Source organism: Hyla sarda, chromosome 3, assembly GCF_029499605.1.
Source record: "Hyla sarda isolate aHylSar1 chromosome 3, aHylSar1.hap1, whole genome shotgun sequence".
Lineage (NCBI taxonomy): Eukaryota > Metazoa > Chordata > Amphibia > Anura > Hylidae > Hyla > Hyla sarda.
The window spans coordinates 251,110,832-251,138,535 of record NC_079191.1 but is presented as its reverse complement, the minus strand read 5'-3'; the positions used below and the strand labels follow the sequence as shown (position 1 = coordinate 251,138,535).

The following is a 27,704-nucleotide window of genomic DNA, read 5'->3' as shown; positions in this document are numbered from 1 at the left end:
GGTGATATAGCTAACAAACGTAATACTCCTGTAGCTATCCATTTAAAAAATCATCATCGGAGTAATTGTTCAGGGTTAAAAGCACAGGTCTTGGAGGTGGTGCACCCACCAAAAAGAGGGGGTAAATGGGACCGATTATTACTTCAGCGTGAAGCTTAATGGACCTACATATTACACACAGTGAAGCCCCATGGTTTGAATGATTTTATATAATATACTAGTTGTCTATAACTTTAGCCCTTCACAATTTGTTATATATATTTTTCTTTCCAAGTTGTACATAATACTCTTTTGATATGATTTGTAAACAATTATAGTGTGTTATGGTAGAGTTTTTGGGTTTATAGACACTGTCATGGAGCTATGTGCTATCTTCTCCCAGTGTCTCTTAAAACAAGCAGAATAAAATATGTACATATAGATTTTGCATCAATATAGAGTAGGTAGGTAAGCTAGTCCATGGCAACCGAGATATAGTTGTAGATGATGTAAATTATAAAATTAGCATTTATCCTAGGGTTTAATCCCATGTTCTCCAACCCATTGTATTATCGCATAATGAGAATAGGTGTCTAGGGGCATTCACTTAGTTCATCAATCTTACACTATCTCCCCAGCATGGTCTTGAGCCTACCTGACAAGTATTACACAGGTGTAGCTGTTCAAAGATGCTGAGCACATGGGCAGGATCTATCATGGAATTCTGAACTTACCGAAAGGACTGCCATCCATTCGGAGGATACACTACTGTTTTCCATCTGGAGGATTTACCCACTGAAGCAAGTTCAGGACTAGCAGGTCTATTTTTCTTTCATGTAATTGTAACAAACTATCTATTTGCTTGATACAGACTATGAGGCTCAATATTGCTGTTAACAAAAGATTTTGGGGAGAACCAATATGTTGCCGTACCGGACTGTGTTTATATCGTACCGAACGGTCCCCTTTTCTTTACAGCTATATTTCAAGCAATTGCACATAGACCTTTTAAGTATAAAATACCTACTTACTTTTCTTTCTGGTGTGAACATACACATATACCTGATGACTAACCACATATGTGTTGGACTCTGGATACACACCTGTGTCTGAATATTTCTCCTGCATCTGTTACCAAGTGTGCTCAGCGTTGTATATGAATGAAAAAACTGCCATGCATATATAAGCACCTATATTATATGGTGGCTGTGGAACATTTATTATTACCCATTTGTGCACACTCTGAATTTTTGGACATTCACATATTTTTTCATATGTGGAAATATTTTATATCCACTTTACTATTTTCTTAAACCGGAATAATAAAAGTGAAGTTTTAAAATGATCTCACTGTTTCATCAGTGCATGTTATAAGTATTTAGTGAGAAAACTCCTTTTATGCTGATATTTCATAAAGAAAACAGCCCTTACAAATCCTACCACTAGGGGTCCCCATACCTACTGGGACACTAACCAGTCCTGCAGCAGCATCAAGCTTGTCTAGGAGTCATGTACAAGGCTGCATGAGCAGACACACCAATCATCTCCCACCACCACAAGGAGGGACACTCCCCCTTCCCCTGAGAGGATTTCCAACACTGTGAGCTAATGAAAAGAGGGATTTGTATAATAAATATCGGTGTTAAAGGTATAAAAATGGGTAAGGGTTAGGTACTGAGCAACATATCAAATTCTTTTTGTGGCATCTGATAGGTACACTTTAAAGGGGTTGTGCGCTGCCCTGCCTTTCGGAGCTCCGCACGCAGTGTCCCGGAAGTTCATTACTCCAAACGCTGTGTGCGGGCTTCCGTGTTTGCGGCCACCGGGCGTGACATCACGCCAGGCCCCCTCGTGACGTCATGCCCGCCCCCTCAACGAAAGTCTATGGGAATGGGGCGCGACCGCTGTCTTGCTCCCTTCCCATAGACTTTGTTAAAGGGGCGGGCGTGACGTCACGCCCGGCGGCCGCGAACACGGAAGCCCGCACACAGCGTTCGGAGTAATGAACTTCCGGACGCTGCGTGCGGAGCTCCGAAAGGCAGGGCAGCGCACAACCCCTTTAAGCAGGAAGAAAAGGGTGGATATTTTAGATGTTTTTAAAGTCCAGTTGACAAGAACATGAAAGGGACTGAATATAAGGAATGAAAGATAAATCAGAGTCTAACATAACTCCAAGACAACAAGCTTGCTGACTGGGAGTTATAGCAGTACCACACACTGAGATAGAAATGTCAGGTTAAGGTAGAGTAGTCAATGGAGAAAATATTAAAAGGTCAGTTTTAGAAAGATTTTGTTTCAGATACAGGGAGCACATGATGTTTGAGACAGCAGAGAAATAGTCACTGGTATTTTGTAGGAGTGATGCAATGAAAATAGAGCTGATCATCATCAGTGAAGAGTTTAGGGCTGCAAATAATGATTATTTTTATTTATAAGTTGTCGATTAATTGATTAGTTGTTTTAGCCCTACATACCTGTCTCTGAGCCGTGGTCCATTTCATAATGTTATCCCCCCTTCATTCAGCCGTCAGGCCGAGCTTCATGACGTCACCGCTGCTGCTTCTCTGCTGGGTCTGACTGAGAGTAGGCTTGTGGAAACAGCAGCGGTGACATCATGAAGCTCCGCCCGGTGCCCAAATGGAGGAAGATAATAGGTGAACCAGACCACAGCTTGGAGACAGGTATGTAGGGCTGGAACAACTAATTGATTAAAATAATCATTACTTGCAGCCCTAGTAGAGATAGTACTGGAAACCATATCTACTGATAGTTTGTCTAATGTGGAAGTGTGGAGAGAAAAGAGGAGAGGACCAAGGACTGATCCCTGAGGAACCAAAACAGCAAGAGGAAGAGGTGAAGAAGTAGAGATGAAAAATTATACAATGAAGGAGCATCCAAGAAAGTCCAATGTAGTTGGTGATCTACATTGTCAAATGCCACAGAGAGATCTAGAAGAATCAATAGAGAAATTGCCCTTTAGATTTGGCTGACAGAAGATTTTTTGTTACTTTTGTTAGGGCAATTTCTGAAGAGTTAGGCTATGTTCATACAACGGAATGTCTGCACAGAGGATCTCCATGCAGACATTCCGCAAACTGAGGGGCGCTGGCATGTTACCGGACCGCACAGGAATGCGCTGTCTCATAGACGGTTATCCAAGAATGAACATGTTCATTCTTTGTGCGGACACGAAAAATAGAATTTCCATGTCGGAAACATCTGGCAAGGAAATTCTGCCGTGTGAGCAGCGCAGCAGAATCTCATTAAATTCAATGAGGCCCGCTGCAGTGGCCTCAGGGAGTTAAAGCCAGGCTGTTAGGGGTCATGGATTGAATTTCTAGAGAAATAGTGCATTAGGCGGGAAAAGACCAAGCATTCAAGGAGTTTTGAGATAAAGGTCGATAGTTAGCTGTGCAGAACAGGTTCAGAGATTTTTTAGTAATGGAGTTATGAATGTTTGAATGAGGAGGGAAAGCTACAAGAGGGAAGTGAGAGGCTTCTGCTAGTTTTTTTTATGACTTTAACCCGGACCAAGCCCAATTTGGCCTTAAGGACACAACCAATTTTCGATTTTTTGCACTTCAGTTTTTTCCTCCTCCCCTTCCAAAAACCATAACGCTTAAAATGTTGCACATACAGACCCATATATGGGCTTGTTTTTTGTGTCACCAATTGCAATTTTTATTGACATCAATCATTTTATTACAAAATATGTGGTGAAATAAAAAAAAATATTTGTGGGGTAAAATAAAAAAATTTCAAATAAATTTTTTATTTTATTTTTTAATGGTATATGAAGTAAACAAAATTGCACAGTTTTCAACTTTGTTTTCTTTTTACGTGTATGCCATCAACCATATGGTTTAACTAACCTTACGTTTTAACCAGTTAATGACCAGCTTTTTTCTGTTTTTGCACTTTCATTGTTTCTCCTTAACTTTAAAAAATCATTACTCTTTCAATTTTGCACTTAAAAATCCATATGATGGCTTATTTTTTGTGCCACCAATTCTACTTTGTGATGACATCAGTAATTTAACCCAAAAATGTATGACGAAATTGAATAAAAAACATTGTGCCACAAAATTGAAGAAAAAAACCCATTTTGTAACTTTTGAGGGTTTACGTTTTGTCATAGATTTTGTTTTTTGGCAAAAACAACACCTTATCTTTATTCTGTAGGTCCATATGATTAAAATGATACCCTACTTATATAGGTTTGATTTTGACCTACTTCTGGAAAAAAAAATCATAACTACATGCAGGAAAATGTATGTGTTTAAAATTGTCATATTCTGATCCCTATAACTTTTTGATTTTTCTGCCTATAGGGTAGTATGGGGGCTCATTTTTTGCACTGTGATCTGAAGTTTTTAGCTGTACCATTTTTGTATTGATTGGACTTTTTGATTGCTTTTATTCATTTTTTCATAATATAAAAAGGGCCCAAAAATATGCTATTTTTGACTTTGGAATTTTTTTGTGCGTACACCATTGACCTTGCTATTTAATTAACAATATATTTTTATAATTTGGACATTTCCACACGCGTCGATACCACATATGTTTAATTTTATTTTTATTTACACAGTTTTTTTTTCAATGGGAAAAGGTTGGTGATTCAAACTTTTATTAAGGAAGGGGTTAAATGATCTTCATTAAGAGGGGTACTCTGGTGGTCAACGTGTTTTTCCGTTTTTGACTTACCCTATTTGTTTTGTTTCATTTCTATTCTTGTTGTTTAGGCGACTATTTCCGTTCTTTGTTTTCTTTTTATCCCCCACTTTGTTTTCCTATCTTTGCTTCTATTTCCTGTTTCTTGCTGTGCTGAAAACTAAAAATCCCAGCATGCCACTTGCCTTGCTGGTTTGGGGCGGCTACTTTTTTTTTTTTGTTTGTTTGTTCCACCCTTTACCCATCCTACTATTTTCCCGGGTCAGCCCCCTTATACACAGCACACTAATATAAGTCAGCCTTGGTTGGGATATACTGTCATACACATACAAAAGGGACTACAACTCCAAGCATGTGTCATTCAGGAGGCTTCAGTCTGTGGTATAACACCAGCATGCTGTCTCTGTAGTCTCCTGGGGGTTGTAGTTCACCACACCTCTGTAGGGCATACACCAGCGTTTCCCAACCAGGGTGCCTCCAGGTGTTGCAAAACTACAACTCCCAGCATGCCCTGAGAGCCTTTGGTCTCTGAACCAGATGAAGAAGAAAAGATAACAGAGAAGATATCACTCAAATCAGAAGACGTCACTCAGGTCACTGATATCATTGTGTGTTCTCCTGACTGTCCCATCAGAGCTGTAGTCACTTGTAAGTTCTGCAGTGATGATGGGTAAAACTGTGTCCAATCTGTGTCTCTCTGGCTGTTACAAAACTATAACTCCCATTGCCAGAGACTCTCCAGAATGATGGGAGTTTTAGCTTTCCAACAGCTGGAGAACCACTTCAACTGAGGTGATCGGTGCGGGTCTCAGCAGTCGGACCCCCACCAAAAAAATGGCCCTGGGGGGACAGGCAGGGGGAGGGGTCTGGAGCCCCAAGGTAATTTTTTGCATCGGGCCCTGTAGATTCTAGCTACACCTATGGGGGCAACTATTAACAGAGGGTCCTACCACAACTATGGGGGTAACTATTAACAGAGGGGTCTACGCAAATTATATGGAGTCCCCTACATAGCTTGGGTAGGCCCCTCTGTTAATAGTTGCTTCCCCCCCCCTGATTTCCTGCACATCTGTACCCTGCAGGAGGCCGCGGCCGGCACACCCCCTCCATGTATCTCTATGGGGTACATAGAAGGGCGTGTCAGCCGGCGCTCCGTGCTGGGTACAGCATGCCCCCCTTCCAGCTGGGGGGGGGGGGCAGGCCTTGAGCTGTGTGAGGGGCCCCGAAATTTGTGATGGCAGCCATGATTTTTGTATCTGTGCGTGGCGGTTTTCCCACAATTCTTATGTGATTTTCACCCCAATATTTATTTTTAACAGCATACAAAATGACTGTTGTCTCTGATTTTTCCCAGGTTGCAATGCGGCCGGGATCTGACTCACTAGTCAGCTGATGGCAGGGGGCCTGTCTGCTTCCATGGGTGGAGCGATCGCAATAAAATGGAATCAATAACCCTAGTAATCTTCCACTTTAAATATGCTCTTACAACTATTTAATATTCAAATTAAAAACCTCAGTCACAATAATCGACCATAGCAAGCAAAATTTCCTGAGCAGTTTACCAGGATGGCCGAGTGGTTAAGGCGTTGGACTTAAGATCCAATGGATATGTATCCGCGTGGGTTCGAACCCCACTCCTGGTATGAGTTTTAACTTTTGTGTTCTCCAAAGTGTTCTAAAGAAGAATATTTCATAAGTAACATGCATCATCTTGGTAAACAGTTGATCTCCTGTGATAAACCTACCACTCTTCCACTTCAAATATGCTCTTACAACAATTTTATTTTAGAAGTGAAAATCTTAGTCACAATGATCTCCAATGATCTCCAGGCTCTATTCTAGGAAGATTGAATAGATATGTATATGCGTGGGTTCAAACCCCACTCCTGGTATGAGTTTTAACTTTCACATTCTCCAAAGGGTTCTAAAGAAGAATGTTCACTGAATAACTTGCATCATCTTGGTATACAGTTGATCTTCTGTATAAACCCTAGTAATCTTCCACTTTAAATTTGCTCTTACAAGATCGAATGGATATGTATCCGCAGGGGTTCGAACCCCACTCTTGGTATGAGTTTTAACTTTAGCATTCTCCAAAGGGTTCTAAAGAAGAATGTTTCATGAGTAACTTGCATCATCTTGTTAAAAAGTTGATCTCCTGTGATAATCCTACAACTCTTCCACTTCAAATATGCTGTTACAACAATTTTATTTTAGAAGTGGAAATCTTACTCACAATGATCTCCAATGATCTTCAGGTTCTCCGGGCTCTTCAGGCTCTTTAGGCTCTTTAGGCTCTTTAGGCTCTTGGACTTGGATGGCCGAGTGGTTAAGGCTTTGGCCTTAAGTTCCGATGGATATGTATCTGTGTGGGTTTGAACCCCACTCCTGGTAGGAGTTTTAACCTTGGCATTCTAAAGAAGAATGTTTCATGTGTAACTTGCATCATCTTGGTAAACAGTTGATCTCCTGTGATAATCCTAGAACTCTTCCACTTCAAATATGCCCTTACAACTATTTTATTTTAGAAGGGAAAATTTTAGTCTCAATGATCTCCAATGATCTACAGAATCTCCAGGCTCTCCAGAATCTCCAGGCTCATGGACCAGGATGGCCGAGTGGTTAATGCGTTGGACTTAAGATTGGTATACAGTTGATCTTCTGTAATAACCCTAGAAATCTTCCACTTTAAATAAGCTCTTACAACTATTTAATATTCAAAGTAAAAACCTCAGTAACAGGAGGGGCGGAGACTAGCCGCAGACGGGTATGGACGTGTGAGCTCCTCCTGTGCACGCTTCCAGCCCCAATAACTCCGCTTTTACTAGCACCAAAATGGGAAAAATCGAGGAACATACTATGAACCGGCTGAGTCGCCTGGACAAGGTAGAAACCAGGCTGATATGGCGAAATTTCTCAAAAAGAAGAGCAACACTTCTCCCGCCAGATCGCTTAAGATGGCACCCGGGACTCCTCAACAGTACTTAAGCAGGGAGGACGGTGACTCAGTTGAGGAACGGGAGGACGTAGCCCCAGCTGTAGTGACACAGCATTTCTTAAAGACTTTTATGAAAAAAGCTTTATCCGAAGCCTTGAAGCCAGTAATAGCCGATCGGGCTAAAATCTAAACGGAGATGCACTCCATTGGCTTTAGGACAGAAGCGTCGGAGGCCCTGGCAGGAAGACAGTCCCGCTTAGAGATAGTGTTGCTCGCGAATATTCGCAATGCGAATTTTATTCGCGAATATCGCATATTCGTGAATTCACAAATATTGGCGAATATAGCACTATTTATTCGCAATGACGAATATTCGTTTTTTTCTTTTTTTTTTTTCACAGTACACATCACAGTGATCATCCCTCTCTGCTTCCAGCTTGTGTGGTGTAAAGAAGGCTCTAATCTGAATATGCTAATTTTCGCATATGCTAATTATCACTTATGGTAATTTCTGTATATGCAAATTTCCGCATATGCAAATTTACGCAGATGCAAAAATAAAACATGAATATTATGAATATGCAAATGTTGCGAATATATGACAAATATTCGTCCATATATTCGCAAAATATCGCAAATTCGAATATGGCCTATGCCGCTCAACACAACTTAGAGACCCATGTAAACTTAGCCCTATCCCTCATTGTGGATCAGGAAAATAAGTCGCCTAGTCGCAGAAAGAACATCCGCTTCAAAGGGCTGCCGGAGTCATTGGCACCCGAGTCTCTGAACAAGGTGGCGATGGACATTTTTACAAATCTACTGGGTCCCGAAAGAGCAGCCAGGATTATCATCGAGTGGGTGCATAGGGCTCTGCACCCGAAACCAAAACCCTCGGACCTTCCGAGGGATGTAATCTGTGGACTCTTATCATTTGTGGATATGGCAGCAGTTTTACAGGCGGCCAGGTAGCACAAGCCTCTCATGTACGGAGAAGATGAAATAGCGTTGTTTCAAGATATCTCCCCAACTACTCTCGCTAAGCGAAGAATTCTAAAGCCACTTCTAGAGAGACTGAGAGAGAAAAACATCAACTATGCCTGGTTGTTCCCTTTTGGACTCTCGATAAATGCAAATGGTCGACGGCTTACCGTGAAGACTCCGGGAGACCTGGAAGCAGTGTGGTCTGCTCTGGACATCTCTCCATTAGACATCCCCAGCTGGCTCCCAGTGACGGACCTGCCAGCCCTGCCGACTCTACCCAGGCAGGATGAATGGAAGCAGATGCACCTTCAGAAAGCTGGCAGGAATAAGAAGACTCCTGTGAAGGGACCCCCTCCGCCTCCCTGAAAGCTCTCCCAATGGAGATGGATGGAAATGGATAAGTAACTGTGTTTAATCTGTGGGCTCCCCCCGTTTCTGGGGACTCGGGTCTGGGGTGTCTTTGCCCGGGTTGCATGGGATGGGGACTGGGAGGGTCGTAATACTGCCAGCTTGCTTCTTGCAGTTGCTGACTCTGAGGGGGGCAGACTCACAGAGCTGTTAACTATGGGCAGTTTATAAGTGATTTCATTTTCAAAAAGGCTCCTTATATACTGACTGCATTGACTACCTGTTAAACTTGTAACCTGTTGTTTTATTGATCGTCTTTGCACTTCACTTGTGTCCCTAACCCTGTTAATCATCCTCTCCGATACCTCCTTGCTGTTCCCCCCCACCCCTCCCCTTCTCCTCTCTCACCCCTTCCACCTGTTCCTCCCCTATCCCTCTTTACCCTCCCCCTCACTTTAACCCCTTACTTTGACTTACTAATGTACATAGTGACATGGTGTGTCCTTTCATGGTATAAGACTACTGGGAGAACTTCTCTATATCATTGTATATTTATAAATTCTCTAACCTGTTGTACACTGATAGTGCTTATTATGTGCAGCTGAAGGATGCCTTCCATACCGCATTCTGCATTTCAAGACATTCTCTGCATTTGTTTTACCCCCGTTGCTTTACTATTCCAGTCCTTCTTAAAGCTTCATATATCTCCCACATCTGCTGCTCAAACTCTCTCTCTCTGATCGCATTCTCACATTCTTATGTGTCCTCTATATGTGTTCCCAACTTCTCTCCCTCTCCATTCCCCCCTCTTGCTTTTCTCCTCTCCCCCTTCTTTAGTTTTGTTTTACTCCTCTTCTCTCCTTCTCACTATCTGAGACTGTTTTCCCTTTTCGCCTTTGCACCATCCCTCCCTTCTTCTCCACTGTCTTGGTCTGCCCTGCATTTCTCGCAAGCTCTCTCATGCCCCCCTCCCCCCCCTGTTTTCCACCTGATAACTAAGTACACATAATGGTTCCTCGTTCTCTTGTACTGTTATTTCTATTGAAACTGTTTAGCTGGTGCTAGACCTGTGCTCCACAGGTTAGGATTTTAGTGGTGTGTATTAGCATCCTCCCCCCCCCCCCCCCAATTCAACCCTCAATGAACTTCTTGTTCTTACACAGTGCACCTTGAGGGAATATTTGCTCAAGCCATTGTTAGAGGTTTTAGTAAAATGAGTTCTGATATCTCGGTGACCTTCGGGTTCTTGCAGGTTTATTCCACCTTTGTTATACACTCCCCCTACCCCTTCCCCAGCCCTCTATTACCTTGTTACCCACTCAAATGTCTGACCTGAAGCTAATCTCCTTTAATGTCAGGGGCTTTAATACCCCAAACAAGAGGCACCAGATTTTAGAGGTAATCAGGAAGCAAAACACTACAATACTGCTATTACAAGAAACCCATTTCCGAGAGGGTAGAATTCCTAAACTTCGATTGAGACATTTTGATAGGTGGTTCCATTCTACAAATGAGGCAGCTTCTTCAAAAGGAGTCACGATAGCTCGCTACCTCTGCGTATATTAGATGTGTACAGAGATAGTGAAGGTAGAGCTCTATTTCTAAAGGTTCAGCTACAGAATGTGGAGTTCACCTTAGCCAATCTATATGCTCCAAATCAGCGACAGGTACCTTGGTTGCTACAGACATTAGAAAATCTAGCAGTGTTTGCAGAAGGTCCCATTGTTGTGGGAGGTGACCTAAATGTGACGCTAAACCCCCTGGTTGACACTACATCTGGTAAATTTCACATTTCATTCAGAGCTATTACAAAACTGAACTCTAAACTAACTGATTTCTCTCTCCTAGACTCCTGGCGATATCTCCATCCGACTGGGAGGGATTGATCACATTTCTCAGCAGGACACAATTCCTACCAGAGATTGGATTACTTCCTCATCCACAGGTCCCTGCTCACCAGTATCGGAGCCGCAAGTATTGAAGCGATCTCTACATCTGACCATGCACCTATTTCCCCTATTTCCCTCACACTCTACCTTATCTGCCCTTCCCCCTCACAATTCAGATGGCGCCTAAACGAGAATGTCTTAGAAGATATTAGGGCCAAAGAGGATGTTAGGCAACACCTCAAAACATATTTTGAACTAAACTCTCACTCAGGCCCGTCTGTGCCAGTAGTTTGGGAAGCACACAAATCATACATCCGGGGAATTTTCATTTCCTGGGGGACCAAGCTTAAGAAGGAAAGGGGTCAAAAGGTTTCCTCATTGCTCTCCCAAATTTCTGCACTAGAAAGAGTGCACAAACGAACGAGAGCAGCGGGGGTACTAGAAGAGTTGCAGGGACTTGGAGAACGACTTTTGAGTCATCTACAACTTTCACATTGGAGAACTTACTTACACTATCGTCATAAAATTTATGCCCACGGTAATAAAGGGGGGAAACTTATGTCTGCTCTATTAAAAAAAGGCCCGAGCTAAATCGCATATTCATACTATAAAATCTCAACAGGGAATCATGCATACAATATCCACGAATGTTATTCGGCACTATATGATCTCAGGTAGGGAGACACTCCATCAATGGTGGAGGATAGATTACACAAGATGAACGAGTTTTTACAAGACATTAACCTACCCTCGCACTCTTCAGACATGGCTAAGGAGTTAACCTCACCGATTACCAAGGACGAAGTGAAAAAGCTTATCTCGTCCTTTTCTCCTGGCAAGAGTCCGGGACCAGATGGTCTGCCTCTGTCTTATTACAAAACTTATGGGGACACACTCCTTCCTCGTCTGAGAGATTGGTGTGAGGCACTACTACAAGGCGAGACCCTACCTAAGCAGGTGCAGGAAGCTCACATAACTCTTCTAGCAAAAGAAGGGAAGAACCCGGAGGAATGCGGCAGTTATAGACCGATTTCCCTCCTTAACCTGGACGTTAAAATATGGGCCAAACTACTGTCCCTACGTATTAAAAAAATTCTCCACCAGTTAATAGGAGGGGAACAGTCTGGATTTGTGCCGGGGAGGGAGGGTCGTTCAAACACCAAACTTCTGACGAGTATTCATGAAGCACACTTAAAGATGCCGAGAAGGTTTTTGATAGACTAGATTGGTCATTAGTGCTAAAGACACTCCAGATAATTTTATAAATGCCATTTTTTCCCTTCATTCAAACCCGTCAGTGTCCCTTTTAGTCAATGAAGTAATCTCTTATCCATTTGAGATCCACAACGGGATGAGACAGAGATGCCCTCTATCCCCTACACTTTTCATCCTAATGATGGAGACTCTCTTACAGGCGGTACGCCAGTCATGGGGCTTTAAGGGGATGTGGACGTCTTAAGGGGAATATAGGGTCCTCGCTTTTGCTGACGACCATTTGTTCCTTATGAGAGACCCCTTTGAGAGTTTACCATGTCTTGTTCGGTTGCTGGACACGTTTGGACAAATATCCTATTTTAAAGTTAACATAAAAAAATCAGAGTTACTCAATATTACTTTGATAGAAAGCCAAAAACGAGAGCTAAGCAGTTTATCAATCTTCCCATGGGCCCAATCCACCATAAAATATTTAAGGGTGAAAATTCCACAATTGCTTAAGGAGATATATGAGTCTAATTTTGTACCCCTCCTTCAGAAAGTCAAACTAATGCTTCAGGATTTTAACATTCCACTAATTTAATGGTTTGGTAGGAAAAATGTGGTCAAGTGATCTGTGCTGCCTAAAATTACGTATAAACTGAGAATGCTCCCTATTGCCCTGCCTCAGGTGTTTTTCCATCGACTGCAAGCCATGATCTCCAAATATGTGTGGAGAACAAATAGACCTAGATTAGCCCGTAGTATATTTACTAGACACTCAAGGAAAGGGGGAATAGGATTACCAGATGTGCGTACTACATTTAAAGCTATCCAACTTCAGAGATGGTTGGAACTAGCGAGCTCAAGCTCAAATCGCTCCTTTAGTGGTTTTAGAAACTATGCACGACAAGACCACGAACTCCTCAGGGAAATATGGTTACCCTCACTCAAGAGATACAACGCCAACTCGGACTGTCTTCTGACACTAGGTATTAACTCGACCTGGCGGGAGCTCTCTCCTTCTTTGTCACCCTCTATCTCTCCTCTCTTACCAGCAAGCTTGATACCTGTGGCTCTGAACTGTCATTCCCCCACATTTCACCATATGTGGGAGAAACTGAGGGGTGTGTCTGTCTCCCAGTTGTATGGAGAAGAACCATTGCCAGCGACGGACGTCCTCAGATCCTTTGTTTCCCCAACAGAGACTATCGTTTTTACATCTGAGACACTTTACCCACTGCTACGACCTGTTCAAGGCTAAATATTTACCACTCCATGCCATGACTAAGTTTGAAAAACTACTGGATGAGGACCACTTAGACATACCTAAACTCTCCCCTTGTCTAAAGATCATTGATTAACCCCTTAAGGACGCAGGACGTAAATGTACGTCCTGGTGAGGTGGTACTTAACGCACCAGGACGTACATTTACGTCCTAAGCATAACCGCGGGCATCGGAGCGATGCCCGTGTCATGCGCGGCTGATCCCGGCTGCTGAAAAAGTGAAAATAAAAAGTGAAAAATCCCCTCCCCCAATAAAAAAGTAAAACGTCCGTTTTTTCCTATTTTACCCCCAAAAAGCGTAAAAAACATTTTTTATAGACATATTTGGTATCGCCGCGTGCGTAAATGTCCGAACTATTATAATAAAATGTTAATGATCCCGTACGGTGAACGGCGTGAACGAAAAAAAATTTAAAAAGTCCAAAATTCCTACTTTTTTAATACATTTTATTAAAAAAAAATTTTTTAAAAATTTATTAAAAGTTTTTTATATGCAAATGTGGTATCAAAAAAAAGTACAGATCATGGCGCAAAAAATGAGCCCCCATACCGCCGCTTATACGGAAAAATAAAAAAGTTATAGGTCATCAAAATAAAGGGATTATAAACGTACTAATTTGGTTAAAAAGTTTGTGATTTTTTTTAAGCGCAACAATAATATAAAAGTATATAATAATGGGTATAATTTTAATCGTATTGACCCTCAGAATAAAGAACACACATCATTTTTACCAGAAATTGTACGGCGTGAAAACAAAACCTTCCAAAATTAGCAAAATTGCGTTTTTCGTTTTAATTTCCCCACAAAAATAGTGTTTTTTGGTTGCGCCATACATTTTATGATATAATGAGTTATGTCATTACAAAGGACAACTGGTCACGCAAAAAACAAGCCCTCTTACTAGTCTGTGGATGAAAATATAAAAGAGTTATGATTTTTAGAAGGCGAGGAGGAAAAAATGAAAACGTAAAAATTAAATTGTCTGAGTCCTTAAGGCCAAAATGGGCTGAGTCCTTAAGGGGTTAAACCCGTGAGGCACGTCCACCACACTTTGTTACCTCTCGGGCAAAAGAACTAGGTAGGCACTTCACCACTGAGGAAAGTGATGCTATACTCAAACACTCCCAAGGCTTCTCCAGATGTATTAGGTTGCAGGAATCACACTACAAAATAGTATCACGCTGGTACAGGACACCGGAATTTCTGTTCAACCACCAGCTATCTGATTCTAACAAATGTTGGCGATGCAAGAAACACATAGGTACCCACTTGCACATTTGGTGGACCTGTCCAGTCATCACCCCTTATTGGGATGAGATTAACAAAGCAATTAACGCAATCTTAAAACAAACAGTACTGCTGCAACCTGAGGTAGTCCTGCTGGGACTAGCAACTCAGGGGTTTACCCCCCATAAAAATTCTCTGTTAACCCACTTAGTGGCGGTCACCAAATCCCTGATCTCACTGACGTGGCTTCAAACAGTCCCACCCACTCTGGGAGAATGGGTAAAAAAGGTCCACCAGGTTTGTAGGTTTGAGGAGATGTCGCATAGAGCTCAGAGGTCACATGATAACTTTTTGAAAATATGGAATCCATGGTTGCTATCCTCATTTGACCAGCTTCCTAACTGTATAAGAGCCGAGGTTTTACATGGGCCTTCAAGGACGAGTTACTTGAGCTAGGAGAATGCCCTGAAAGCCTCCCTACATGTAGCTTAACTGGTGTCCTAAATGTACTTCCCGTGACCTCACAGACCCTCAGTATAATAGTTTGCTTCTTCAAAGGGAAATCCTCTTTGTATAAGATCTGCAACCTATTACACTCTTATATGCAATAATCCCCCCCCCACCTCCCCTCCTCCTTGATACATTCTTGAACCCTTGATGAAAACCGAGATACCTGTTGTTGATGTTATATAACTGATATTAACTGCTTTTGATATTTTTGTGATGGCCGTTAGCAGCTGAGTCTGCTATATTAACGTCTGATATATTAATGTTCTCATTGGTTTTGTTTTGGTTGAAAAACATATTTGACAAAAAAAAATGTTTAAACTTCAGTAACAATGATCAACCATAGCATGCAACATTACTTGAGCTGTTCACCAGGATGGCCGAGTGGTTAAAGCGTTGGACTTAGGATCCAATGGACTTAGGAACTGTGTGGGTTCAAACCCCACTACTGGTATGAGTTTTAACTTTTGCATTCTCCAAAGTGTTCTAAAGAAGAATGTTTCATGAGTAACTTACATTATCTTGGTAAACAATTGATCTCCTGTGATAATCCTACAAGTCTTCCACTTCAAATATGCTCTTACAACAACTTTATTTTAGAAGGGAAAATCTTAGTTACAATGATCTCCAGGAATCTCCAGGGATCTCCAATGATCTCCAATGATCTCCAAGGATCTCCAATGATCTCCAGGCTCTCAGACCAGGATGGACGAGTGGTTAAGCATTGGGCTTAAGATCCAATGGATATGTATCTGTGTGGGTTTGAATCCCACGCCTGGTATGAGTTTAGACCTTGCACTGTTCTAAAGAAGAATGTTTCATGAGTAACTTGCATCATCTTGATAAAAAGTTGATCTCCTGTGAAAATCCTAGAACCCTTAAACTTCAAATATGCTCATACAACAATTTCATTTTAGAAGGGAAAATCTTAGTCAGAATGATCGCCATTAATCTTCAATGATCTCCAGGCTCTATTCTAGGAAGATTGAATAGATATACCTCCGCATGGGTTCGAACCCCACTCCTGGTATGAGTTTTCACTTTCACATTCTCCAAAGGGTTCTAAAGAAGAATGTTCACTGAGTAACTTGCATCATCTTGGTATACAGTTGATCTTCTGTAATAACCCTAGTAATCTTCCACTTTAAATATGCTCTTACAAGATCCAATGGATATGTATCCGTGTGGGTTCGAACCCCACTCCTGGTATGAGTTTTAACTTTTGCATACTCCAAAGTGTTCTTAAGAAGAATGCTTCATGAGTAACTTGCATCATCTTGGTAAACAGTTGATCTCCTGTGATAATCCTACAACTCTTCCACTTCAAATATGCTCTTACAACAATTTTATTTTAGAAGTGAAAATCTTAGTCACAAGGATCTCCAGGGATCTCCAATGATCTCCAATGATCTCCAGGCTCTCCAGGCTCTCCAGGCTCTCCAGGCTCTCCAGGCTCTCCAGGCTCTCCAGGCACATGAATCAGAATGGACGAGTGGTTAAGGCATTGGGCTTAAGATCCAATGGATATGTATCCGCATGGGTTTGAACCCCACTCCTGGTATGTGTTTTAACCTTGGAATGTTCTAAAGAACAATGTTTCATTAGTAGCTTGCATCATCTTAGTAAACAGATGATCATCTGTGAAAATGCTAGAACTCTTAAATTTCAAATATACTCTTAAAACAATTTCATTTCAGAAGGGAAAATCTTAGTCACAATGATCTCCAGGCTCTCCAGGCTCTCCAGGCTCTCCAGGCTCTCCAGGCTCTCCAGGCTCTCCAGGCTCTCCAGGCTCTCCAGGCTCTCCAGGCTCATATACCAGGATGACCGAGTGGTTAAGGCATTGGACTTTAGATCCAATGGATGTGTATCCGTGTGGGTTCAAACCCCACTACTGGTATGAGTTTTAACCTTTGCATTCCAAAGAAGAATGTCCACTGAGTAACTTGCGTCATCTTGGTAATACAGTTGATCTTCTGTACTAACCCTAGTAATCTTTCTCTTTAACCCCTTAATGACCATAAAGCCCATTTTAACCTTAAGGACCAGGCCAATTTTATTTTAGCATTTTTGTTTTTTCCTCCTCGCCTTCTAAAATCCATAACTCTTTTATATTTCCATCTACAGACCCATATAAGGGCTTGTTTTTTGCATGACCAATTTTACTTTGTAATGAAACCCCTCATTTTACCATAAAATGCACAGCAAATCCCCCAAAAAAATTTTTCCAAGGAAATTTAAATGAAAACCAAAATTTTGCACATTTTGGAGGGTTTTGTTTTCACACTATACACTTTACGGTAAAAATGACATGTGTTCTTTATTCTATGGGTCAATACGATTAACATGTTACCCATGGCTAGATACTTTTATATTTTTGTACCACTTAAAAAAAATCAGTAATCTAAAATCGCCCTATTTTGACCACCTATAACTTTTTCATTTTTATGTATATAGGGTGGTATGAGGGCTGTTTTTTTGCGCCGTCATCTGTACTTTTTTTTAAGTTACCACATTTGCATATATAAAACTTTTAGATAATTTTTTATAACTTTTTTTGTAAATAAAATGTGACAAAAAAGCAGCATTTTTGGACTTTCTTAAAATTTTTTACGTTTACGCCATTCACTGTACGGGATCATTAACATTATATTTTGATAGTTCGGACATTTACACACGCGTTGATACCAAATATGTTTATTAAAAAAAATTACGCTTTTTGGGGGTAAAATGGGAAAAACGGACAATTTTCATTTTTATTGGGGGAGGAGATTTTTCAAATTTTTTTAAAACTTTTATTTTTTTACATTTTTCAACTATTTTTACACTTGTTATGTCCCCATAGGGGACTATCTATAGCAATCCTTTGATTGCTAATACTGTGCAGTGCTATGCATAGGACACAGCACTGCTTAGTATTATCGGTGATATTCTGCTCTGGTCTGCTTGATCGCAGACCCCGCGATCCGATCATCCAGCATGGCAGCCGGAGGTCCCCTCACCTGGCTCCGGCCACCATGCTGGATAATTGGATCGCCGCAGCAGCGCTGCGGGCGATCCGGTCATCCAATCAAAGTACCGCAATGCCGCAGATGCCGTGATCTGTATTGATCATGGCATCTGAGGGGTTAATGGCGGACATCTGCACGATCGCGGATGTCGGCCATTACGGGCGGGTCCCCGGCTGCTGCTAGCAGCCGGAACCTGCCGTGTATGATGCGAGCACCCTTCCGATGCTCGCGGTCATACACAGGATGTAAATGTATGTCCTAGTGCGGGAAGTCCCGCCAAACCAGGACATACATTTATGTCCGTGGTCATTAAGGGGTTAAATATGCTCTTACAACTATTTAATGCTCAAGGTAAAAAACTCACAATGATCACCCATAGCATGCAAAAGTACTTGAACAGTCTACCAGGATAGCCGAGTGGTTAAGCCATTGGACTTAAGATCCAATGGATATGTATCTGCGTGGGTTCGAACCCCACTCCTGGTATGAGTTTTAACTTTTGCATTCTCCAAAGAGTTCTAAAGAAGAATGTTTCAAGTAACTTGCATCATCTTGGTAAACAGTTGATCTCCTGTGATAACCCTAGAACTCTTCCACTTCAAATATGATCTTAAAACTATTTTATTTTAGAAGTGAAAATCTTAGTCACAATCATCTCCAGGCTCCTCAGGCTCTTCCGCCTCTTCCGCCTCTTCCGCCTCTTCCGCCTCTTCCGCCTCTTCCGCCTCTTCCGCCTCTTCCGCCTCTTCCGCCTCATTGACATAGATGGCCGAGTGGTTAAGCCATTGGACTTAAGATCAAATGAATATGTGTCCATGTGGGTTTGAACCCCACTGCTAGTATGAGCTTTCAAAGTGTTCTAAAGAAGAATGTTTCATGAGTAACTTGCATCATCTTAGTAAACAGTTGATCTCCTTTGATAATCCTACAACTCTTCCAATTCAAATATGCTCTTACAACAATTATATTGTAGAAGTGAAAATCTTAGTCACAAAAATCTCGAGGATGGATGGTTAAGGTGTTGGACTGAAGATCCAAGGGATATGTATCTGCATGGGTTCAAACCCCACTCCTGGTATGAGCTTTAACACTGGCATTCTCCAAAGTGTCCTAAAGAAGAATGTTTCATGATAAGGCTGGGTTCACACTACGTTTTTGCCATACTGTTTTCAATCCGTTTTTCTAAAGAAAACCGCATGGCAAAAAAACGGATGGAACAGTATGGAAAAAAGTAAACCGTATGCGTTTTTAAACAGTAAAAAGTGCATACAGTTCCGTCAGTTTTTATAGAAAAAAAACCCCATACGTTTTTGAAAATTTTGTCCATTTTGACCACGATTTTGTCTCCGGTTTAAAAACCGTACTGCAACCGCATAAGTTTTCTTTTAACATGGTCGTCAATGGGAAACGCACATGTATACAGTTCCATACGGGAAAAACTTATACGTTTTTACTTTGCACATGCGCATTTGAATCCTAAAGTCCCCACCCAAGACCCCTCCCATTAAAAATGGACAAAATTTTCAAAAACGTATGGGTTTTTTTTCTATAAAAACTGACGGAACTGTATGCCCTTTTAAAAACAGTATACTGTTTAAAAACGCATACGGTTTACTTTTTTCCATACTGTTCCATCCTTTTTTTGCCATACGGTTTTCTTTAGAAAAACGGATTGAAAACAGTATGGCAAAAACGTAGTGTGAACCCAGCCTAACTTACATCATCTTGGTAAACAGTTGATCTTCTGTAATAATGCTAGAACTCTTCCACTTCAAATATGCTCTTACAACAATTTTATTTTTGAAGGGAAAATCTTAGTCACAATGATCTCCTATGATCTCCAGGCTCATAGAACAGGATTTTGTTTCTGTGAAAAGGGAATGGATCTCCAATGATCTCCAATGATCTCCAGGCTCTGCGGTTAAGCATTGGACTTAAAGGGGTACTCCGGTGCTTACACATCTTATACCCTATCCAAAGGATAGGGGATAAGATGCCTGATCGCGGGAGTCCCGCAGCTGGGGATGCCCGGGATCATGCACGCGGCACCCAGTTTGTAATCAGTCCCCGGTGCGTGTTCGCTCCGGGTCTGATTACCGGCGACCGCAGGGCTGGCGGTGTAAGGAACCTGAGGAGGACATCAGTGACAAGCAGACACTTGTTGATGATGATGAAGCCGATAACAATTGGGAGCCAGGTGCAGAAGGGGCTTCATCATCATCATCAGAAGATGGTTGCAGGTTGCCCTTGAGGCAGCAGCTGAGCCAGCAAGGCGGTAGCATGGTTGGCAGTCAGCATGGTGGCAGAAGTGGAAATTCTGGAGTCAAACATGCCCGGGGTAGACCACCTGCTTCGCGGCAGCCTACCTTTCCGGGAGGTAGTAGAACAGGGGTTCCTGGAGATGGTGCCAGTAGCAGTCAATTAGTGCAGACTGCAGGTGGGAAAATCAGCTACTCTGCGGTGTGGCAGTTTTTCATCAGGCATCCGGAGGAGGTTCACATAGCCACATGCAAGATATGTCGGCAGAAGGTGAAGCATAGCCATGGTCCCAATGTCGGCACCACGGCCCTGTGTCAACACATGCTTTACCACCATAAAGCGGCCTGGGAGACCCGTGGCTCCGATGTAGTGGTCCAGCCTGCTGCATCACCCAGTGGCCAGCTGCTCCCTCCTTCAGCCAGCCAAGGCTCCACCACCTCAGCTGAAAGGAGTTGTGTTTCAAACCCTCCTTCTGTCGCTCCAGATGCTCCTGCTTCTCCCACTTTCAGTCAGCCATTCCGCCAACAATCCATCGGCGAAGCCATGTCCAAGAGACAACAGTATGCGCCCACTCATCCAACGGCGCAGAAGTTGAATGTGCTCCTGTCCAAGTGGTGGACTCCGCACCTTTCAGAGAATTGATGGCTTGTGCCGAGCCGAGGGGGAGAGTCCCAAGCCGTCATTTCTTTGCAAAGCAGGCAGTACCAGCCCTGCATAAGTTTGTACAAGAGAAGGTGGGCAAGTCCTTGAGCCTGTCGGTGTGTTCAAAAGTGCACGGCAGCGCCGACGTGTGGAGCTGTAACTACGGGCAGGAACAATACATGTCTTTTATGGCCCACTGGGTAAATGTGGTTCCCGCACAGCCAAAACAGCAACTTGGACAGGTCACACTGCTTCCTCCTACACGCTCTCGCTCTCAGGCAGTTGGTCTTGTGACAGTTTGTGACTCCGCCTCCTCATCCTCCACCGTGTGCTCGACCTCCACTGCACGTACAAATCTCAGTGGCCCTTCATCGTACCATGTGTGTAGGGCACGGCGGTGTTAGGCTGTTCTTCACATGGTTTGCCTTGGCAAAAAGTCTTGGAAACAATGGCCGGTCAGGGCAATGGAGACGTTGCGCCTATATCTCATGGCCACATGAGACCTGTGGGGGCTTGTTTGATTTTGTCCTTTGTACCCTCAAGCCGGGGTCCGGGACACTCAAACTTTGATTTGAATTTCAAATAAAAAAATCAGACATTTCAATGGTCTCCTCATGCTTCAGCAACTCCAGTCATTCAGGCAATATATGGTTTACTGATGCCGCTGCTGGCCCTGGGTCTGGGAATTACATTTTATGATAGGTAGCACCCGCTATCCAAAATTTTTTATTTTATTTTTTAATCATAGGAATTGTGAAAGCCTAGTGCCTACTCATGCTGCTTGCAACTCCTGGCTGTGCCTTTCAGCCACTATATGGTCTCCTTATGCTGCCAACACCTCCACGCTGTGAAAAAATAATAATAATAAATGTGATTGTAACTGATCACAAGAAAACCAAATAACGGCCCCTCAGACTCTCAATACTGAAAAACATATATCAAGCGAAAATATGATATGTGGGGTGTCGCTAAAATATAAAAAATTTTGAAATTTTTATTAAAGCCACCAGATAGGAATTAGTGCAACCCAAATAGTACAGAAGATATCATGAAACCCAATGGCCCATCATGGTTGGCCAACTGGTTTCACAAAAGAGCTAATCACTGCTTAATAACAAGTAGTGACAGTATATTCATAGTATAAAGAAACCACGCATATAATAATCATGCTGTTATTCCCAACGCGTTTCTATCCACATGCAGTTGGTAATCCATGGGGACGTCCTCAGGGGATTCTTAGCAATGTAGCTCAAAAAAAATATATAGAAAATTAATACCAATAATGAACCATCATGTGCATCACAAGTTTAGCATAATAGATAGGCGGCCATCACCCCCACAGGTGTTCCTCAAGTAACATCAGAAGACCCTGTAAGGAAATATATATACAGTGTGTTTAAATGACCTTACCCCATCCAGTAGTGGTAGCCTCAAAACACAATCATGGTGTATACTCACTGTATAAGTAAGAGGGATCCCTGTAGGGAAGGGATAAGGTTATAAGTAATGTAACACTGTACAAATAGAAGCCCAGGCATATATAAAGATAAATATACTCACAGCCTACAGCGTCCGAATGTAAAACAAATCCACAACCTGCAATGGCAGGGAGCCGGGAAGTAGTGGTGGAGCTGTCCCATTCCGCCACTATATGGTCTCCTCATGCTGCCAACACCTCCACGCTGTGTCATTCATCCACTAAATGGTGTCCTCATGCTGCCAACACCTCCACACTGTGTCATTCAGCCACTATATGGTCTCCTCATGCTGTCAACACCTCCATGCTGTGTCATTAAGCCACTATATGGTCTCCTCATGCTGCCAACACCTCCATGCTGTGTCATTCAGCCACTATATGATGTCCTCATGCTTCAGCCTCATCCAAGCTGTGTCATTCAGCCACTATATGGTGTCCTCATGCTTCAGCCTCATCCAAGCTGTGTCATTCAGCCACTACATGGTCTCATCATGCTGCCAACACCTCCACACTGTGTCATTCAGCCACTATATGGTCTCCTCATGCTGCCAACAACCCCATGCTGTGTCATTCATCCACTATATGGTCTCCTCATGCTGCCAACACCTCCATGCTGTGTCATTCAGCCACTATATGGTCTCCTCATGCTGCCAACACCTCCACGCTGTGTCATTCAGCCACTATATGGTCTCCTCATGCTTCAGCCTCATCCAAGCTGTGTCATTCAGCCACTATATGGTGTCCTCATGCTTCAGCCTCATCCAAGCTGTGTCATTCAGCCACTATATGGTGTCCTCATGCTTCAGCCTCATCCAAGCTGTGTCATTCAGCCACTATATGGTCTCTTCATGCTGCCAACAACCCCATGCTGTGTTATTCAGCTACCATATGGTCTCCTCATGCTGCCAACACCTCCATGCTTTGTCATTCAGCCACTATATGGTCTCCTCACACTGATACCACCTCCACTCTCTGTCATTGTGCTGCTCTGTGGCAGTGATTCTAAAAGTGATGCCTGCCTCCATCCCCTTGAAGTCACAGGAGTGGGAAGTACACCCTCTCTGATATCCCTGCCCTCTACGAGACCTAGTTTGAGGCTGGGACGACCTAGAGCACCTAAATTGTCTTCCTGCTGGGGGAGACACTTGCCCTTTTTATCGGACAAACCCTCCATTATTTTGTCCAGTCCTGAGCCAAACAGTTTCCCAGGCTCATAGGGAAGCCCACATAGGGAAGCCTTCCAGGACTTCAGGAGAGGTCTTCTGCTGGCTACAGAGTGGGCCATAGATTTAGAGGCTAATTTAAGTTGTTTAGGGGCTGATTCGCACACAAAAAAATCCATTCCTAAAATGGTATATTTAAATTTAGTCAAAACATCCTCCCTAGCAACTCCAGAGTTGATATCAGAACGGATTTGAAGCAGCTTTTTGTAAACAAAATTAGCTACCTCGGTTGAGGCTATTGTAATGCCCCACAGATGTGGACCCACTATGCCACAAGTGGCAGCTGGCCAGGCAGGCAGAATGAGGCAAACAGACACTATGGAAGGCCTCAGACACAGCAGAGCTGAACAGGTGTAGTGGCAGAAGTTGTCAGAACAGCTAGCCAAGATCGGTACAGAGGTGGAACAAGCTAGTAGCAAGTAGTCAACAGTCCAATATCAAGCACAGGAGAGACAAGACAGGATCCAAGATATGACGCAGGGGAAAAGTCCAGTTGTCAGCCAATGATCAGGAACACTTGATCAATTGATCAGCAGAAACCTTAAAGACCGAACATGTGCAGGAAACTACTTTATTGCTAAGGCATCAGGGAACAAGTGGAGCTTCTTTATATAGGGAGTGCCTGGCAGGTATTGAAGGGGGAATTACTAGGGAGTGCATGTTGGCCCAATAAGTTCCAGGCAATGCTCGCGTGCGACCCCTAGTGGACAAGGCGGAAACTGCAGCAAAGACTGAAGCAGCAGGAGAGAATGCAGAGGATGTTGCCTGATGCTGGTTAAAACACTGGTGGTTTTTAACCAGTGACATTACAGCCATCACTACAGAGGCAGAAGCTGCAGAGTAGCTTCTCCTCAAGGTGCATTCCACACATCTGTCCATGGGATCCTGGATATTAGAGCCATCATCTGAGGAAACACCAGTCCTGACATTTTGGCAATTTCCATGTCCACTTTAGGTGAACGACCTTATTGCTCCAGCTGATCTTCCATGAATGGAAACATGGTTTTTAAATTTTTTGGCCTCTTTGTGGGTGCTTATACTTGGAATCCATCTTCATAATCCTAGAGGAGGATTCTGAAGCTTCCTGAGAATCAACTTCCTGGCCATCGACCAGGTTGCTGAATTTTTTCAAAAACGAGTGGAGACTTTCTCTACCTCCTCCTACTCAGGTGATGAAGAATACACCTCATCGATCACCTGAAAAGTATCCTCCTCTATCTGAACAGCGATCTGGGGAGACTGAGCTCTTGGCCTTTTTCGGGTAAGGGATTCTCTGAAATCATTTACAGAGGTTTCCACAAATTGTTTCACCCAACAAAACAGCTCCTGAATAGAAGGTTCAGGGGATGGATGGGGGCGAAAGCTAGGACACCTGACAAACTCATAACCATGCGGGAGAAGTGTAAAATATTCCCAACAAGCTAAATGCCTATGCTTATATATAGCCCTGTGTCTCCTAGCAGCGTGATTGCTGGATCTAGGTGAAGACATCTGAAATGGAGGAAATAAAATGTAATAAAGGAACACTTTATTAAACAAAGGGTGGAAGAGGAAACCACATTCCCTACAAGGATAAGGCTTACAACACAAATGTCTTAGTATAGACCTAGTATAGGCTTAGAAAAACAGCCAGACTGGCTGCACTCTAAAAGGTCGAAAAGCACAATAGAGAAAATCTGTACTTACCATAATTTTGCTTTCCACGAGTCTGAAGGCAGCACAGAAGGGTTAATTGCTCCTACCAGTTAATCCTAAGACCGCCCACCTAGCAAACAATTAAGAGAATTAACCAGTCTAAGGGCAGGCCTCGCTATAACCATCCATCAGAACCTTATCAACTTGTGTTCTTGAATAGCCTCAGTTCTGATGCAAAAAAAAAATTATATATAGTAGGGAGGGTTTGTATGTGCAGCCTTCAGACTCATGGAAAGCAAAATTACGGTAAGTACAAATTTTCTCTTTCCATTTTGTCTTCAGGCAGCACAGAAGGGATCTGAATAGCAACATAAAGGGGGGGATACTTTATTGAACACAGCATAGAGCACCGCTGTGCCAGAGGCTGGTCCCCAGTTTTTGTTGTCTAGAGTGCAGATTGAGCTCTGATAGAATCCAGTGGCTCAACTCCTGGATCTTACAGGTGTTCAGAGTCATAGACTTAAGCCATTCCACCAAGGTAGTTTTAGACACCTTTCTTCCCCTTATCACACCAGCAACTGTATGATTCCCTTCCACCCTGAATTTCTTGGTTCTATTGTGGTAGCAGATCAGTGCTGTAGACCCATCCAGATGGTGAAGAACTCGTCCTCCTCATCAGTGGATCCAGTAAGAAAATTCCCTGATGATGTCGTCACAGATGACACTTTCAGCAGGACTCCCTCGGTACAAATCTTATAAAGGGATCTCATTAGGAGAGAGCTTGTATTTTATCCCAACCTGTGTGCGAATGTTATCGCAATCAGGAAAGACCTTGTAGGACAATCACTTCAGGTCTACTTACTGCAGAGGCTTAGACACCACCACCGAGGAAGACATATGACTGGTCTGAGGGAGACACATGACTGGTCTGAGGAAGACACATGACTGGTCTGTGGAAGACACATGACTGGTCTGAGGAAGACACATGACTGGTCTGAGGAAGACACATGACTGGTCTGAGGAAGACACATGACTGGTCTGAGGAAGACACATGACTGGTCTGAGGAAGACATATGACTGGTCTGATGTCCTTAGTGCTGTTAAGAGTGATGACTGGATGACCGCTAATCTGCTATCCATGAAGGAATTTATTGAGGCATGGACCCTCAATGTATTTGCTCACAGGCTTTTCTTGACTCCATCTTGGAGGAAATGCAATATGACTGCAAATGAAACCTCTTTTAGGCCCTCCTCCAGAATGTGAACTTTCTTTGTGGATGAAGGACCTGTTCTGTGTCAGCAGGTCCCTGTGGGGAGGAAATTTCCTTTAACTGTAACAGGAGGGAAAATAAAACCAGTCTTGGCCAGTATGGGGCTATCAGGATCACATCTGGCTTGTCCATCAGGATCTTCCTTATGAATGAAGGCTGGAATAGATAGATGTAGAGGCATTGCTACGATACTGTTCATGTATCCAAGATGTCTGATTGACTTCTGCAATTCCGAGAAGCAAATTTAGCAACCTTTTGGTTTTCTATGGTAGCCCTCATGTCGTAATCAAGTAGACCTCTCCTGCTGACTATTTGGCAGAAATATACTTCAGTGAGGGCCCTTTGCTTGAGCATAGAATAGTTCTGCTCGGCTGATCCGCCTGGACATTCAGAGTGCCCTTTATGTGACCGCTGGGATACTGGGCACAGGGCTAAAAAGTATCAAAAATAGCCAAGTTCACTGGCCTTATTTCCCTCAGGTTGGATTACATCAGAGATTTTTCATGTGTCCAGCTCCTCTGGACTCAAATATCCAACATGTATTAATCTGATTCAGAGGCATCTGTTGTGAGCAGGACCACATCCGTAGGTCAAAAGCTACAACCTATTGGGAGATTTTCTTTTGAAGAGCCACGATCTGAGACTCTTGCGTGTGCGACTGACAGCCCAAGCGGGGAGGAAAAATAATGGAGATTCCTGTCCTAGGGAGACAGAACTTCCTCCTGAAAAACTCTAAGGCTGTTTGTAGAATGTGACTTCTTCAGTGAGAAATCCATCAGGGGTCAGGTACCCGGGTACTGTACCACATGGATCCCCTGAGAATGAAAAAACAGCCACTACCACAATGGCTCTACCACCCTGGGAGTATATACTAATGGCAGGGTCCAGAATAGTGAAGCACTCCTTTTCCTGACTGGATGGCCACTCTGATATTTCGGTGTGGATGGATGTATGGGCACATGTAGATAGGTGTAAATAACACATGCAACCCTTCCTAAGGCTGACAGGAATCCAGAAAGTCTTGCACCAACCATGGTTGTCCTTCTGACATCAAACTGATTTGGTTTGGTAGTCTTCTCCCTGGTTCCTTTATCCTTTTTCAGATCACTGGCTCTTGGAAAAGAAGTTTTGCTCTTTCGAGCACCATGACTAAGATG

The 27,704-nt window shown here is 43.0% G+C and overlaps 3 non-coding genes across 3 annotated transcripts; all 3 read left to right on the top strand.

Moving 5' to 3' along the window:
- The first annotated feature begins 6,213 nt into the window (after window positions 1–6,213).
- TRNAL-UAA (transfer RNA leucine (anticodon UAA)) lies at window positions 6,214–6,296 on the top strand. The gene has a single exon. It is a non-coding gene; the product is annotated as a tRNA-Leu (tRNA).
- Window positions 6,297–15,399: 9,103 nt separating this feature from the next.
- Window positions 15,400–15,483, top strand: TRNAL-UAG (transfer RNA leucine (anticodon UAG)). The gene has a single exon. It is a non-coding gene; the product is annotated as a tRNA-Leu (tRNA).
- A 2,960-nt stretch (window positions 15,484–18,443) lies between these two features.
- TRNAL-UAA (transfer RNA leucine (anticodon UAA)) lies at window positions 18,444–18,526 on the top strand. Its single transcript has one exon. It is a non-coding gene; the product is annotated as a tRNA-Leu (tRNA).
- The last annotated feature ends 9,178 nt before the right edge of the window (window positions 18,527–27,704 follow it).